At 43.9% G+C, this 14,515-nt stretch overlaps 1 protein-coding gene and 1 long non-coding RNA gene across 2 annotated transcripts in view; both read right to left on the bottom strand.

The window, feature by feature from the left end:
* Positions 1-14,515, bottom strand: part of LOC138242797 (zinc finger protein 271-like) — a 683,123-nt gene that overhangs the window by 179,704 nt on the left and 488,904 nt on the right. The window lies entirely within an intron of this gene.
* On the bottom strand, positions 421-1,992 carry LOC138242962 (uncharacterized). The gene is made up of 2 exons (XR_011191843.1): positions 1,884-1,992; positions 421-608 (listed from the first exon to the last, which is right to left on the bottom strand). It is a non-coding gene; the product is annotated as an uncharacterized lncRNA (long non-coding RNA).

Raw genomic sequence — 14,515 nt, forward strand, 5'->3', positions numbered from 1 at the left:
GAGAATTTTGCAGGAATATGTTTTGAAACTTTTATTGTAATACTTTTTCTAACCAAGGTCTTCAATAAAATAAATCAGACTTTAATATTTGAGGCTTGCAAGCAATGCTACATGTTAATGACTGAGTAATGGTTTACTAGATGCTTCTCTACTTGCACTATGAACCTCAGGGGTGAAGACTTGATTTAAAGTGTTTGCTGTCGAAAGGGAACAGTTTAAAGTGAAGAGTGAACAGGGTGCACAGTGTTTTGTTTGATATGGAAGGTTGGTGATGGGAGAGAGGTGGAGGTGGGGCTGGACAGGAGATGTCAGAATGGCGGGAAGTTTGGGTGAGGCTGTGCAAGTACTGAGTGCCCTGTAAACAGATATCTGAGATAGCTACTGCCGTGGAATTTTATCAAAGAAGAGCCAGGATAGGTGTTCTCATTCACTCAGTAAGGTCTTTATTCATATTGCAATATGGGAAAAAGCAATCACTGGTCTGTGCAGAGAAGTGAAGGCTGATTCAAAAGCAAGCAAGGAGAACCCCTTGTTTTGTATCTTTTTTTTAAGCTGACGCAACACTTCAAGGACAGGCGAAGCAGTAATTTTCCATTCCTTATAGGTTTCTGCTTTAAGCAAAGAAGAGCAGTTAATAAAATAGTTTATCATAATCCCTTCTTCAAGCAACAGAGATAAACATTATTAAAACATCCAGTGCCCTTGATGAGTTTGGTGCTATCACACTTTGTTCTAAGTATCTAGCTCTCTGTCCCTAAACAACATTTTTAGGATAAAACACTTTTTCTCAGTAACCTTCCATTACACTACAGCATGCAACTGGGAGAGAGTCACTGTGCCAGGGCTCTGGGATTTAATACAGGTCTCAATCACATTTTACCAGGTGAGAGAGTCATTGTCTCAAGGTGAAACTGTCTTCGAGGGTAGTTGCATCCAAAATACAATGGAAACTATCACATTTAAGCTTTTTTTTTGGATCGAGAAGACGATCATGGTGAGACTCAAAATATACCTGTGTTTTCTTCTTTCGAGAATGAGTGGATTATTGAGGTACAAAAGTATTGGTTCCGAATAAAAAATCCACTCCTGTCACTGTTTATCCTTTGATAGATTCTTCAAATCCTTCCTCTGAACGTTGATATTTAGTGATAATATCATACAAATTGTGGTTTTCTCTTATTCGCCAATTTTATTACAATAACAGCCTATTTTACAATTGTATTGGATGTTACAAAATATTGAATAGCATTTGTCTTTAGATTCACATTAAAATTAAGAAAAATATGCCAAAAGATTATAACAGAACTCTACAGTCCTAACCTAATGACACCGGCGATCTGTCGTTTTTACTTGTCAAGTTCTCTAACAAATCTGCGCTGTATTTTTAAAATATCTTAGCTGAGGAGTATAAATGAATTCTTCCGCCACCCACTCAATGAATATTTGCATTAAACTATGACCTATGTTGTCCATGATGATAAATTCTGTACAACAAGACAGAAAGAAAGGCACCACTGTGAGTGGAGTTTCACTTCATGACATCATAAGTAGGCAGTGAGTCAATAGAGGGGGAGTCATCCCACTGTTATCCTTATCCATGATCAAGAGTCTCACCCCCTGCTTTACGCTGCACCTAGTGATGATCTGTAGACAGTGTGTCTTCCACCTCACCCACCTCCTGAGGCAATAATCTTGAATAAACAGAGGGCTGGAGACCCAGCCCGGCTCCTGTCTCTCTCCCCTTGGAGCTGGGAGATTTTCTCAGAACCATGTTGAGGTGAAATGGGAGTGGGATGACGCAGGTGTCTTGGAGAGGTGAGTCGCCCCAGCCCCTGTGTACCTCAGTGTGATTCAAGCAAGGGGGAGGGGTTTAAGGTACTTACCAATCCCGCGTATGCACCCTCTGATTCAAAGTCAGGCAGGACTTCATTGTACAGCGCCGGGCAGTCCAGCTGGATAGATGATATCATGTTCTGAGCCCAGGTCCGCACCCGTATCTGTTACAATCCCTGCCTCCCGGCAACGGAGGAGGCAGAAGTAGGCGTAGCCCCTATCCATCAGTTCACCTATAAGTTTTCCCATTCACCACCACACCCCCGTCTCATCCTACTTAAACACCTGTCCTTCCCTACCTCGTTGCTCAGTATTGGTTTTCCCTTTCGAGCTTCCTGGTTGCGTTACTTCTACTCTGTGTTCGTCTTGGCTTTCGGTTTGCGGTTTTTCCCTTTGGACTTCGGCTTTTCGGATCTCAGCTTGGATTGGTTACTTTCGCTCTGTTTTGGATCACTGGCTACCCCTGGATTCTCGGATTGCTCTACGGACTACGACTTCGGATCTCGCTTCGGCTTCGGTATTCGTTCCCTTTCGGATATCTGGCTTCCCCTGGACTCTCGGCTCGTTCCTACGATTACGGTTTGCTTTCGGATTACGACTTGGTTTTGTTCGCTCCTGCAAGTGGGTTCACTCACTGGTTCGGTCCCTATTACCGTAACAGAATACTGAGCCATTTAACATGGACCCAGCGGAGCAAGAGGAGATTCGCTCGGCTTTGGATCAGCACGGACAAGCCTTACTCCAGCTCCAGGCTTCTGTCCAACAGATCTCTGCGCACCTGTCTGCAATGCCGCCCATCGGCAATCGAGGAAGCAACGCTGGAGCTGCCGCTTCGGCTCCGCCTCCGCCAGCTCCTACACCTGCCCCTCGACCTCTTCCACTAACTCCACCTGACAGGTTTGACGGCAACCCTACGAAATGTCGGGGCTTCTTAGCACAGTGTGCGCTGGTTCTCAGGCTTCACCCGGAGACTTTTTTTTCTCCTCAGGACAAGATCGCCTTCATAGTTTCACGGCTAACCGGCCGCGCTTTGGAATGGGCTACTGCTCTGCTTGATCGCGGGGCTCCTGAAATTCAGGATTATGATTTTTTTTAGGAAAATTTAAGGGGGTTTTTTGTCGTCCCATAGTTGGCCAAGACTCTGCCTTCCGCCTCTCCTCCATCCACCAAGGCCGCCGGTCTGTACATGATTATGCTATAGATTTTCAAGTAGCAGCAGCAGAGACTCACTGGGACGATGACGATGACCTTTGTGGTCGAAGTGGATGCTTCTGGCCATGGTGTGGGTGCTGTTTTCTCCCAACGTCATGGAGAAAAACAGATTCTTCATCCCTGTGCCTTCTTCTCTAAGAAGCTATCCCCTGCCCAAATGAACTACGACGTCGGTAACCGTGAGCTCTTGGCCATTAAGCTGGCATTGGAGGAAGGGAGGCACTGGTTAGAGGGTGCTCATCACCCTTTTTTAATTTACACTGATCATAAAAACCTGGAGTATCTGCAGTCGGCCAAACGTCTTTGTCCTCGCCAGGCTAGGTGGTCCCTTTTTTTTTCCAGATTTAATTTCTTGATCACCTACACTCCAGGTTCCAAGAACATCAAGGCAGACGCCCTTTCACGGATCCACGACCCCCCTGAGGCCGAATTGATTCCAGAACCCATCATCCCGTCTGGTAAGTTCCTGGCAGCGGTAAGATGGGACATTGAGGTAATTGGTAGGGCAGACGGTACCTCCTCAGTGCCCTCAGGACAAGTTATTTGTCTCTAATTCCGTCAGATCGGCAGTTTTACAATGGGGACACGACTCCCGCTTCGCCGGACACCCTGGATTCCACCGTACCTTGGATTTCATCTCCAGAGACTTCTGGTGGCCAACTATGGCCAAGGATGTCAAGGAATATGTCCAGGCCTGCTCTATCTGCTTCCAAATGAAGTCTTCCCGGATGAGGGCAGCAGGCCATCTTCAACCCTTACCCATCCCGGACCGTCCTTGGACCCACCTCTCAGTAGATTTTATTACTGACCTTCCACCCAGCCATGGACACACGACTATTATGGTGGTGGTAGACCGTTTTTCCAAATCTGCCCATTTTATTCCCCTACCATCTTTACCTACAGCTCGAGAACTAGCAGAATTGTTTGTACAACATATCTTCCGACTGCATGGCATCCCTAAGGATATCGTTTCTGATAGGGGCCCTCAGTTTGTCTCCCGATTTTGGAGGGCCTTCTGTAAGTCACTAGGCGCCTCAGTCTCACTTACCTCAGCTTATCACCCTCAGGTCAACGGTCAGACAGAACGAATGAATCAGGACCTGCTGACCTATTTACGGACTTATATCTCCTCTACCCATGATAATTGTGTGTCCTTGCTCCCATGGGCAGAGTATGCACACAATTCTTTGTATACCACATCTACTGGCATGTCTCCCTATAAGTGTGCTTTAGGTTATCAGCCTCCTCTTATCCCTGACTCCCATCCCAACACAGAGGTACCTTCGGTTCAGGACTACATCTCTAACCTGAAGACCTTCTGGAGGAAGGCCAAAGCCACCCTTCTTCGCACCTCAGCTCAGCAGAAGAGGGTGACTGATCGGCGCCGTCGTATCCCACCCAGACTTCGACGTGGTCAGTTTGTTTGGTTATCTACTCGTAACTTTCCTCTTAAGCAACCTTCTGGCAAGCTTGCTCCCAGGTACATTGGTCCTTTTCGTGTCCTCGCCCAGATCACCCCTGTAACTTACCGACTGGCCTTGCCTCCTACCCTTTGGATCCACCCTACTTTCCATGTTTCCCTCCTTAAACCCTTTCACAGATCCACCCTGTCTAAACCGCAAAAAAAAACCCACCGCCTCGAGTAATTGATGGACTCCCTGCTTACACGGTCAATAAAATCCTGGATTCCCGATGGTCTCGTGGATCCCTACAATATCTCGTCGATTGGGAAGGCTACGGTCTGGAGGAGCGCTCGTGGGTCTCGGAGAAGGATATTCTGGACCCCAACCTCATCCAAGACTTCCACCTTAACTTCCCGGATCGTCCCGTTAGGGCGTCAGGAGCCGCCCGTAGAGGGGGGGGTAATGTTACGATCCCTGCCTCCCGGCAACGGAGGAGGCAGAAGTAGGCGTAGCCCCTATCCATCAGTTCACCTATCAGTTTTTCCTATTCACCACCACACCCCCGTCTCATCCTACTTAAACACCTGTCCTTCCCTACCTCGTTGCTCAGTATTGGTTTTCCCTTTCCAGCTTCCTGGTTGCGCTACTTCTACTCTATGTTCGTCTTAGATTTCGGTTTGTGGTTTTTCCCTTTGGACTTCGGCTTTTCGGATCTCGGCTTGGATTGGTTACTTTCGCTCTGTTTTGGATCACTGGCTACCCCTGGATTCTCGGATTGCTCTACGGACTACGACTTCGGATCTCGCTTCGGCTTCGGTACTCGTTCCCTTTCGGATATCTGGCTTCCCCTGGACTCTCGGCTCGTTCCTACGATTACGGTTTGCTTTCGGATTACGACTTGGTTTTGTTCGCTCCTGCAAGTGGGTTCACTCACTGGTTCGGTCCCTATTACCGAAACCATAACAGTATCTCCTCCTCCTGGAGCAGCCCCTCCAGCTCGACCTGCAGGCCCTCCCTGAGCCGCCACAGGGCCGCTGGGGTCAGGCCCGGGTGAGCGGGTGTACCAGGGGGTGGGTGAGGGGGTGTGTGAGGGGGCGAGCAATGGGGTATGTGGGCTGCCAAGGAGGAGGTCCATGCCCTGTCCTTCTGCAGATCCCTCTCCGGGCCCTTAGGGTAGTTCCACAGCTGGGTCTCGGTCTCCTGCCTGGTGATTGGCTGGCTAGCCTGAGGGGACAGGGACACAGAGAGGGCATGAGGAGGACAGAGAGAAAACTGAGAGGGTCTTCTCCAGGAGGACCAGGCCCTACCCCTGGTCTCCCAGCAATCACAGTCATCATCATTGCAGCTGAAACCAAACTTTCGATAGATGTCACAGACATATCAGGCTCACAGACTTGCAGCTCTCGGCTGCCTGGGGTGAGACGCAGGGGGAGTCTGCTCCCTCTTCCTCTAACAGTCCTATCAGATGACAGTGGCAGACCTGATCCAACCCCACTTTCCCTTTCACACACAGCCACACACAGGCATGACTGTGTCACCATCATCACCACCTCCACCATCACAATCTCCACTATCTTCCATTACCATCATCATCACTTCCACCATCACAACCCCTACGATCTTCATCACCATCATCATCACCCCCACCATTACAATCTCCACTATCTTTGTCACCATCATCTTCATCACATTTCTAATAAATGATCTACACCATCTTCATTACCATATCCTTCTTCATCATTACAATCATCATGCCCACCATCATCATCAACACCTTTCCATCAACATCATTATCATAACCACCTTCATTATCTACACTATCATCTGCATCATCCTGAGCAGAACACATTGGTTGTCTTACAATGGAAGAATCTTTGCTCAGCGCCTCAGTATTAGACGACCCTCTATTGCCTTTCAGGGTCACGTCCGTCTCTGTCGAGACCTGTCAACAAGTTGACTGCTTTAGTCTCACCAGCAGAAGCCAACCAAGTTTGTGTCTCAGTACAGGTTTATTCTTAGTCTAACAGAATAAATACTTTGGGAAGAGCATTTAATAATGAGAGCAGGAGGCACTTCTTTACATAAAGGAGGGTGGGGGTGTGAAACAAGCTGTCTAGTCATGTTGTTGAAGCCGATACCCTGGCTTGTCTCAAGAGAGAGCTGGATGAGACCCTACAGTCAGGACAGGAGGCACTGCTGTACATAGAGGGTGGTGGGTGTGTGGAACAAGCTATCCAACCATGTTGTTGAACCCAATACTCACGTTCCTGTGAGATCTGCCCCAGGTCTCGGTGTGACGCCCTTCTCTCTGCTCGGCCATTCCTCTCTCAACTTGAGGGAGTTTCTCCCGGCGGCACTGGGGAGGAGAAAACAGTTACCAGACAGACAAACACACTGTCATCATCATCATGGGCCAAGATGACCCTACATGACAGTGACGTGTCATCCTCGATTCAGAAGCAGTGTCCAGCCCTCGTCTATACTGCTTCATGATCCCCAACATCCCTGCCGAGACCTCTTGATGGGCCAGTTCTGGTAGACCATGGGTCTCAAGCCTAATCAAAATCCCTGGAGGGCCAGGTGCATCTCCAGGCTTTCTTTCCAAAAGGGGCTAGCCAATTAAACAATTAAGCTAATTATTTTTATAAGAAGATGTGGAAATAATGTGTTTAATAATATATTTTGATGTCTCTCACTGTTGAAGACTCAAAATATTCAAGGCACAGTTGGATATTTAAGGTCTGAATAAAGGTACAGTATTAGAATATTTTTTGTTTCATTCAAAAATTAAATCAACATTGTAACCAAGACCTCTGGGCAGGAAACCAGATGATACACAGGACCCTCTAGGAATGGAGTTTGAGACATGCTCACCCTCTCTCACACACAACCTCACACACACTCACCCTCTCACTACTACTACTACTACTACTACTACTACTACTACTACTACTACTACTAATAATAATAATAATAATAATAATGCAGACTCACTGTACTTGGAGTCTTGGGTCTGGCTCCACAACCTGTGTTGGCTGAGTCTCCTGTTACCTCCTTCCTGATCTGGGGATGTCAGACACAGTTGTGTTACAGACATAGGCTGGACTAGACTCACAAGCACACACACCCACAGACACATACTCCCACACACTAACACACACGCAGATGCACACACTGTCAGGTAGAGTCTTTCTCTTCTTCAAGAGAGGACAATAGAGCCCTGCTACTGCGATGAGCTTTAATTTCAGGAGGAGGAAGAAGAGGAAGAATCACAATATGAAGAAGATTAGCAGTGGACTCACAGCTCTCTGGGTCTGGGGCCTGACTCTCAAACTTGTCTTCAGTCTCTGGTGGGTTTGGACATCTTCTCTGTTCATCTGTGGACAGGACAGTTCAGTTAGACAAACAAGTTCGACCAGACTTCACTCTCACAGTCAATCAATCAATCAATTTTTTCTTATATTTTACCTTCTAATCCAGAACATCAAAGCACTTTACAAAACATACCTGGAAAATAGAGTATAAATGTGTAATACTGTAGTTCCTGGAGTAAGTGCTTGGATAATCCAACTACCACTGTTGTTACTTCTGCTGCTACTACTATGACCATGACTACAAATTCTAATACTAATTCTGATATTAATACTACTACTGCTGTCATTACTAGTAATAGTGATAAAAACAGAGCACTCACAGCTCTCTGGACGTTGGTCGTGAATCTAGAAAGTGGTTCTTTTCTCAGGCGACTCTGGACCCCAACACCTGTTGATGGGTCACTTCTGTCAGACACACAAATGAAGCCAAGCCCACCTACACACACACTCACACACACTGACAGATATACACCCACACAATCACACACATTATCACACACTGACAGACACCCACCCACACATATTCACACACAGACATTACACACACACAGACACTCACACACACTCACAGACACACATTCTTACACTGACAGACACACACACATACACTACACACACTCACAGACACGATATACATTTATACACACAATCAGACACTCACACACATACTCACACACCTTCACAGACACACACATAGACTACAAATACTTATAGACACACACCAACACACACACACAGACAAAAACACACACACTCATAACTACAAATACAGTATAACTAACACTAACACAAATGCCACTAACATTAAAACAGTAACACTATCACTAAGAATTACACTATCATTATCACTGACACAAACTATTACTACACTACTAATACTAATAATAACAGTAATGCTATAACTAAAACTAACATGACTATTAGTCTAAATACTCTAACAGTAACACTATAATTATAACTAATATTAACATGAATACTGGCATCAAAACTCTCAGAAGCGCAATCACCATTAACACTGACATGAACACTAGCATTAATATTAAAGCTACAGATTGTTCTCTCACTAATATTAAATATGAATACACTCGCATTAGTATTAGTCCGTGACGTCAAACCACTCTTTGTGACGAAGGCGAGACACCTAGCTGGGCACAGTGACGTGGCACGTGTCGCCGTGGTTACCATACTTATAATTTGTAAACAGTGAAAAAATGCATTTAAACTGTTACCTACACAAATTTATCAACTTGGAATATAATTTTCAAGCTCTAGAATACAATTTCTAAACAATCATTTGAATAATCATTCTTTAATTTGGGATTGAACATTATGAACACTAAACGCACTGTGGTATTTGATCGATACAGTCTGTATTGACTGTTTTCTAGATATTTAAAGAATTTAAAGAAAGAAAAGAATCAGTACTCACCAATCGGTGAAGTTAATCGATTATTTTACAGTTCGTCAGTTGAATTAATTGGTTGTCGATAGATAAGTGATCAATATCTCTCCTCCGTGCTCTCAGTGCTCCTCCCGCGGTCTCGCTCTCTGATCCCGGCGCTCTGGCCGGTGTCTGTGACGTCACAGCGCTCTTTCTGACAGAGCAGAGCGCGTCTCCGCTGGAGGAGACTCCTGTCCGGAGCCCGGGGGGCTTTTCTTACAAATATAACATCTCCAAAAAAAAACACACCGGGCTGTGAAGAGAAGTGATTTACTGTATAACAGTTGGAGAAGGAGAGCGACAAACCGAGGAATTAAATTCATTTAACAGAAAAAATATATAGTTTACTTTACAGACTAATACGTTGTATAGCGTACTGCCGTAGAGCAGACGAGAAATAGCACAAGTGCCTGTAATCAGCGCTTTTAAGCATTTTACACGAATCTCCACAGAATATAATCCTAGAAGATCAGATCCTGGAAGTTCAAGTGCATCTCCTGGTTTTATTTCCATTCGAGCTCTCAGCTCCTCAGGCGGTTTGATGATTGAATTAACTATGTAACTGTTATCAGACTCTGTTTAACTGTGTATTTATAAGACTCTCTGTGAGAGACGTGTGGGAGATACTGAATTCCAGGGCTGGTCTGGAATCACACACAGACAGGTCTTCTGTGTGATCTGAGTCCCACTGCTCAGAGCTACAGACTGGTCAACTGGTCACTATTGTAGACTCGACCATCAGTCTGCTGCGGCTGAGAATCATAATACACTTATAACAGTGGCAATACTGCTGTTCATTAAATCAGTAAAAATAATAATAAAAGATAATCACATATTGCTCAATTGTCAGTCAAACACTTCTGACAGAGGATTGGAGGCTGACTTACAGTAAAGACAGTGAATCAGGACAGTAATACTGGAGGTCCTGGAAAGGGTTAAGAGAAGCTTCTTGCTTCTGCCCTGGAACAGATCCCACAGCTGCCAGATCAGTGACCTCTGAGCCCAGTTCACAGAGAGGAGAACCAGGAGCTCTTCTCTGTCTCTTAAGAGGGCTGGGAGGAAAGAGAAAAGGGGGAGATGTGTATTTTGTCTGTTCAAGAGGAAGGAGTCTGGGTAAAGTACTGAGGGACCCAGAGCTCTGTGTGTGAGTCTGAGCTGTGAATCTGACTGTGAAGAGTTTTTTTTTTTATTTATTCTGCTTCTGAGAATTTTTTTTCTTTTGCCAAGTGATGTTACATCCCCTTCAGATACTCTGCACAGATTGTCAGAGTGAGAGAAGAGGAGAAAGAGAGATGGATAGATAAGAGCACACACAGTGAGAGAGACAGGAAGGTGGAGAGAGGGAGAAGGAGCAGAAAGTGCAGGTGTTCAACCACACTGTGACCACAGGAGACAGGAGGCTTTTCTCAGCTGCTGAGGAGCTCAGGGCTCATGGCCACTCAGGCTCAGAGGCTCTGGCAGCAGTCAGGTCTGAGAGCTTCTCCTCATATTGACACTGGAGCTCTGAGAGTCAGCCTCCATTCTGATAAGAACAGCCCGTCCTGTTCAGCCCTGAGAGACACTGAGACAGCTGTGTAGGGAGAAGACCTGTCACCCTGTAGTGCTCTGAACACTGGGATCCCCTGTGTGCCTCACTGTACAGTAATAGAGCTCTGACTGGAGTCCCTGTGTGTGTCTCTGTACAGCACTAGAGCTCTGAACACTGGACTCTCCTGTGTGTCTTCCTGTACAGTTCAGCTCTCAGCTGCCTCATCACACTGCACTGCACATCACAGAACAAACCACAGACTCACTGCAGAGTCTGACCTGCAGTTCCGGTAAAGCTCTGACGAAACAGGCCCATTTCCTAAAGACATGGAAGTGAAGAGATAGTGCAGTTTTACTGAAGATAATATGTCCCTTTCTAAAAATATGTTGTCATGTCATTGTAGGAATTGTTTTAATTGGTGCCTTAAATCACAGCTCCTACTATCGCTGCTACTGATACAAGTGCAACTAGTAATATTTTACTGCTACTACTAATGCTACTAAAGCTACTAGTACTACTGTTGCTACTGCTGCAGGTACTACTGTTACTGTTACTACTGCTGCCACTGCTACTTCTACTACTATTAATAAGGAGGAGGTGGGCTGTGTTCTCGCTGGGTGTTGTAACAAGGACTGATTTTTCATTTAGCTGTTTTTCCAACTTTGAAACTGTCTCCTACTCTTCTGCTGAAGCTGCAACACATACGCTATATTGTTGAACTAAAGAGTTAAAATATAGCATAACTACCAATACTACTACTGTTACTACTGCTAATGCTTCTACTACTGTTACTACAGCTACTACTAGTGCTGCCACTGATATTGCTGCTACCCACTATTACTATTAATACCTACTATTAATATTTTACTGCTCCTCCTACTGCTACTGCTTCTACTACCTATAAGAATAAGGAGGAGGAAGTGACCTGAGTCCTCACTCTGTTCAGCCTGGGGGTGTATCAGTATCAGTTCAGCTCCACTGTGCTGTTAGAGAGTCTCAGTCTCACAGTCAGCTCCACACAGAGAGACACTGGGGCCACAGCTGGAGTGGCTGGAACATCTGTGTGGACTGGAGATGCACAAAGACAGACTCAGGGTCTGAGGGACTCAACTGGAAGAGCTGCTATCCATCAGGCTCAGTACAGAGGGGACAATCACTGCTGGGCTTTTTTTTTCATTTAAATTATTGATCACAGTCACAGGACAGCCAGTTCTTAGTCAGTCCACCTTGTCTCTGTATTCCTGTGCTGACCTGAATGACCTCACTGCCACCTTGATCACAGGCTCTCCTCACACTGCCCTTGACCATGACCAGAAGACATTACTGTCTGGAGACACGACAACTCTGTGACTCACTGCAGGACACTAGTCACTGGACACTGCCTAACACAGACAGCAAGGCACACAGGACCATATTCAGGACACCAGTCACTGGACACTGCCTGACACAGACAGCAGGACAGGACCACATTCTGGACACCAGTCACTAGACACTTCCTGATACAGACAGCAAGAATTACAAGACCGTATATACATAATTAATTATCTTGATACTAATTTAAAAATATAATACTTGTCTACAATTTTTTTAGTTTAATATCTGATCTCTTCCTGGCCCTGCAGCACCTGCAGCCCTGCTGTCTGTATCTGTATCTGTGTTTCCTCCAGTGAGACACAGAGCTGCTCCTGTCTCTCCTCTCCTCCACGCTGCTGGGAGTGTCTTCAGGGAGAGGAAACAGTGATGTGTCTCTGATATATATGGAGAAGACTGAAAGGGCCCTGTGTGATTGGCGTCCCGCCTGTGTGAGAGGTTCCTGCTGTCAGTCTGAAAAGGCAGTGCTGTGTGTGATTGGCGGGGCGGGGGGCTGTGTTGTTACTGGGGCTCCGGGGTGCGGAGCAGCAGCTCAGTTGCCCTGTGGGCTCAGGGGTGAAGACAGCGCTCTGTCTTGATGAAAATGGAGAGCTGCCTGTCCATCTTCTCTCTCGCTGTCCTGGTGCTGCACAGCTCAGCCAGTAAGTGTTGAGTCTTCTTCTGTCTAGACACACAACAACTGAAATTAAAGTTTGGATGAAAAAAGGATAAAAAAGTATTTTGAAATGAGATTGGCTTGAAAAATATTTATGTTCTATTATAACTTCTTTAGAAAAATATAGGCTTAGATATGTTAATGTTTTATTTTAAATTCAGGTTTCTGGGTATTTGTCCAAATTTATTATAACTGCATTTTAGGGGTTCTATGAGTCAGGAAGAATTAATTGCTAGTGTTCAAAAGCTAATTCATTAATAATAATTTTATATCATCTGATTTTCTGACATAAAACAAAGTTTTAAATGAAAAACACAAATCTAAATTGAAAACGAGCTTGGGTTGAAAAATGTTAACATTCTTTTTAAAATTAAGCTTTCTGTGTAACAAAATTGTCATAATTGTTTATTTCTGAGTATGTGAATAATAAAAAATTGCCTGAACAATTTTCATTTTTTTCAAAAAGCAGTACTAATAAAATAATTCCTTATAGCTCACACTTCAGTTGATATCTACTGTATAATTGTCTGTAAACATTATTTTAAGATGTTGCCATCAGTGTTATAAACATTCCTAAGCTATTACACACCCTGAGGACAGGGTTAGGGATACAGGACTGGGTTCTGTTACTTACAAGTTATCAATCTATAGCAGAGGCTGGTTATCATCGGACTTTATTGATACTTTCTAAAATATTTGATATATAAAATATATATACTATCTATATAAGTATTTACAACTCCTAATCTGTCACCATAAAAAAAATGTAAGCTATTTCTTAGACATAGAAAAAAATGAAGACAAAAAAGTATCTATAATAATATAATATTGTGATTTGAAAATAACGAGCACAGTGATTTTATTTTAGTAAGTATTTTTATTGTTATTTTATTAATTAAAATCAATATTTATTATTTTGTTATTACAGACTAATGTATGAATAGAAATCAGTGTGTTATTAATGACTGAAGTATTATTGAGACTGACATTTTATTATTAGGGAATGGTGTATTCATAGAAATAATTAAAAGCCTGATGCATTAATAGAGGTAAGTGTATTGTTAAATACTAGTACATTTCTGAGACACAATTATTATTACAGTCTGATGTATTAATAGAATTGTGTTATTAAAGACTGGAATTTTATTGAGACTAATATTTTATTATTACAGAGTGATGTATTAATAGAAATATGTGTAATTATAGACCAAAGTATTATTGAGTCTGATAGACTGACAATTAATTGTTACATACTGATGTATTCATAGTGATAAGCGTGTTATTAACTAACAGGAGGATTATTGAGACACTGGTATTTTATTATTAAATACTAATGTATTAATAGGTATACAGTAAGTTTACACTGGATTTTTAATGGTGCCACTGTATCGCTTGTGTGTTCAGACAGTCCAGGTTTCTGTCATTAAGCCCTGCGAGACTCAGTTACAGTAAAACCATGTATTTAATTTTGGTGTTATAAGAAATGGTGTTCCATTATGATAGGTAATTATGGGTTACCTATCTGCATTTTAAAGAGATACAATTGGGTTCTGAAAATGTAAAACACTGAAGCCATAGGACAATTGGCTCTTGTAGTTTTTAAAGTGTTAAAATAAAATTGATGTTATCATTATCTGGTTCCTATAGACCAAGTTTGCTGTGTTTTGACATTGAGCAGGACAGGCCGATAATGGTTAC

The sequence above is a fragment of the Lepisosteus oculatus genome, chromosome 14 (genome assembly GCF_040954835.1).
Source record: "Lepisosteus oculatus isolate fLepOcu1 chromosome 14, fLepOcu1.hap2, whole genome shotgun sequence".
In the NCBI taxonomy this organism is placed as follows: Eukaryota; Metazoa; Chordata; class Actinopteri; order Semionotiformes; family Lepisosteidae; genus Lepisosteus; species Lepisosteus oculatus.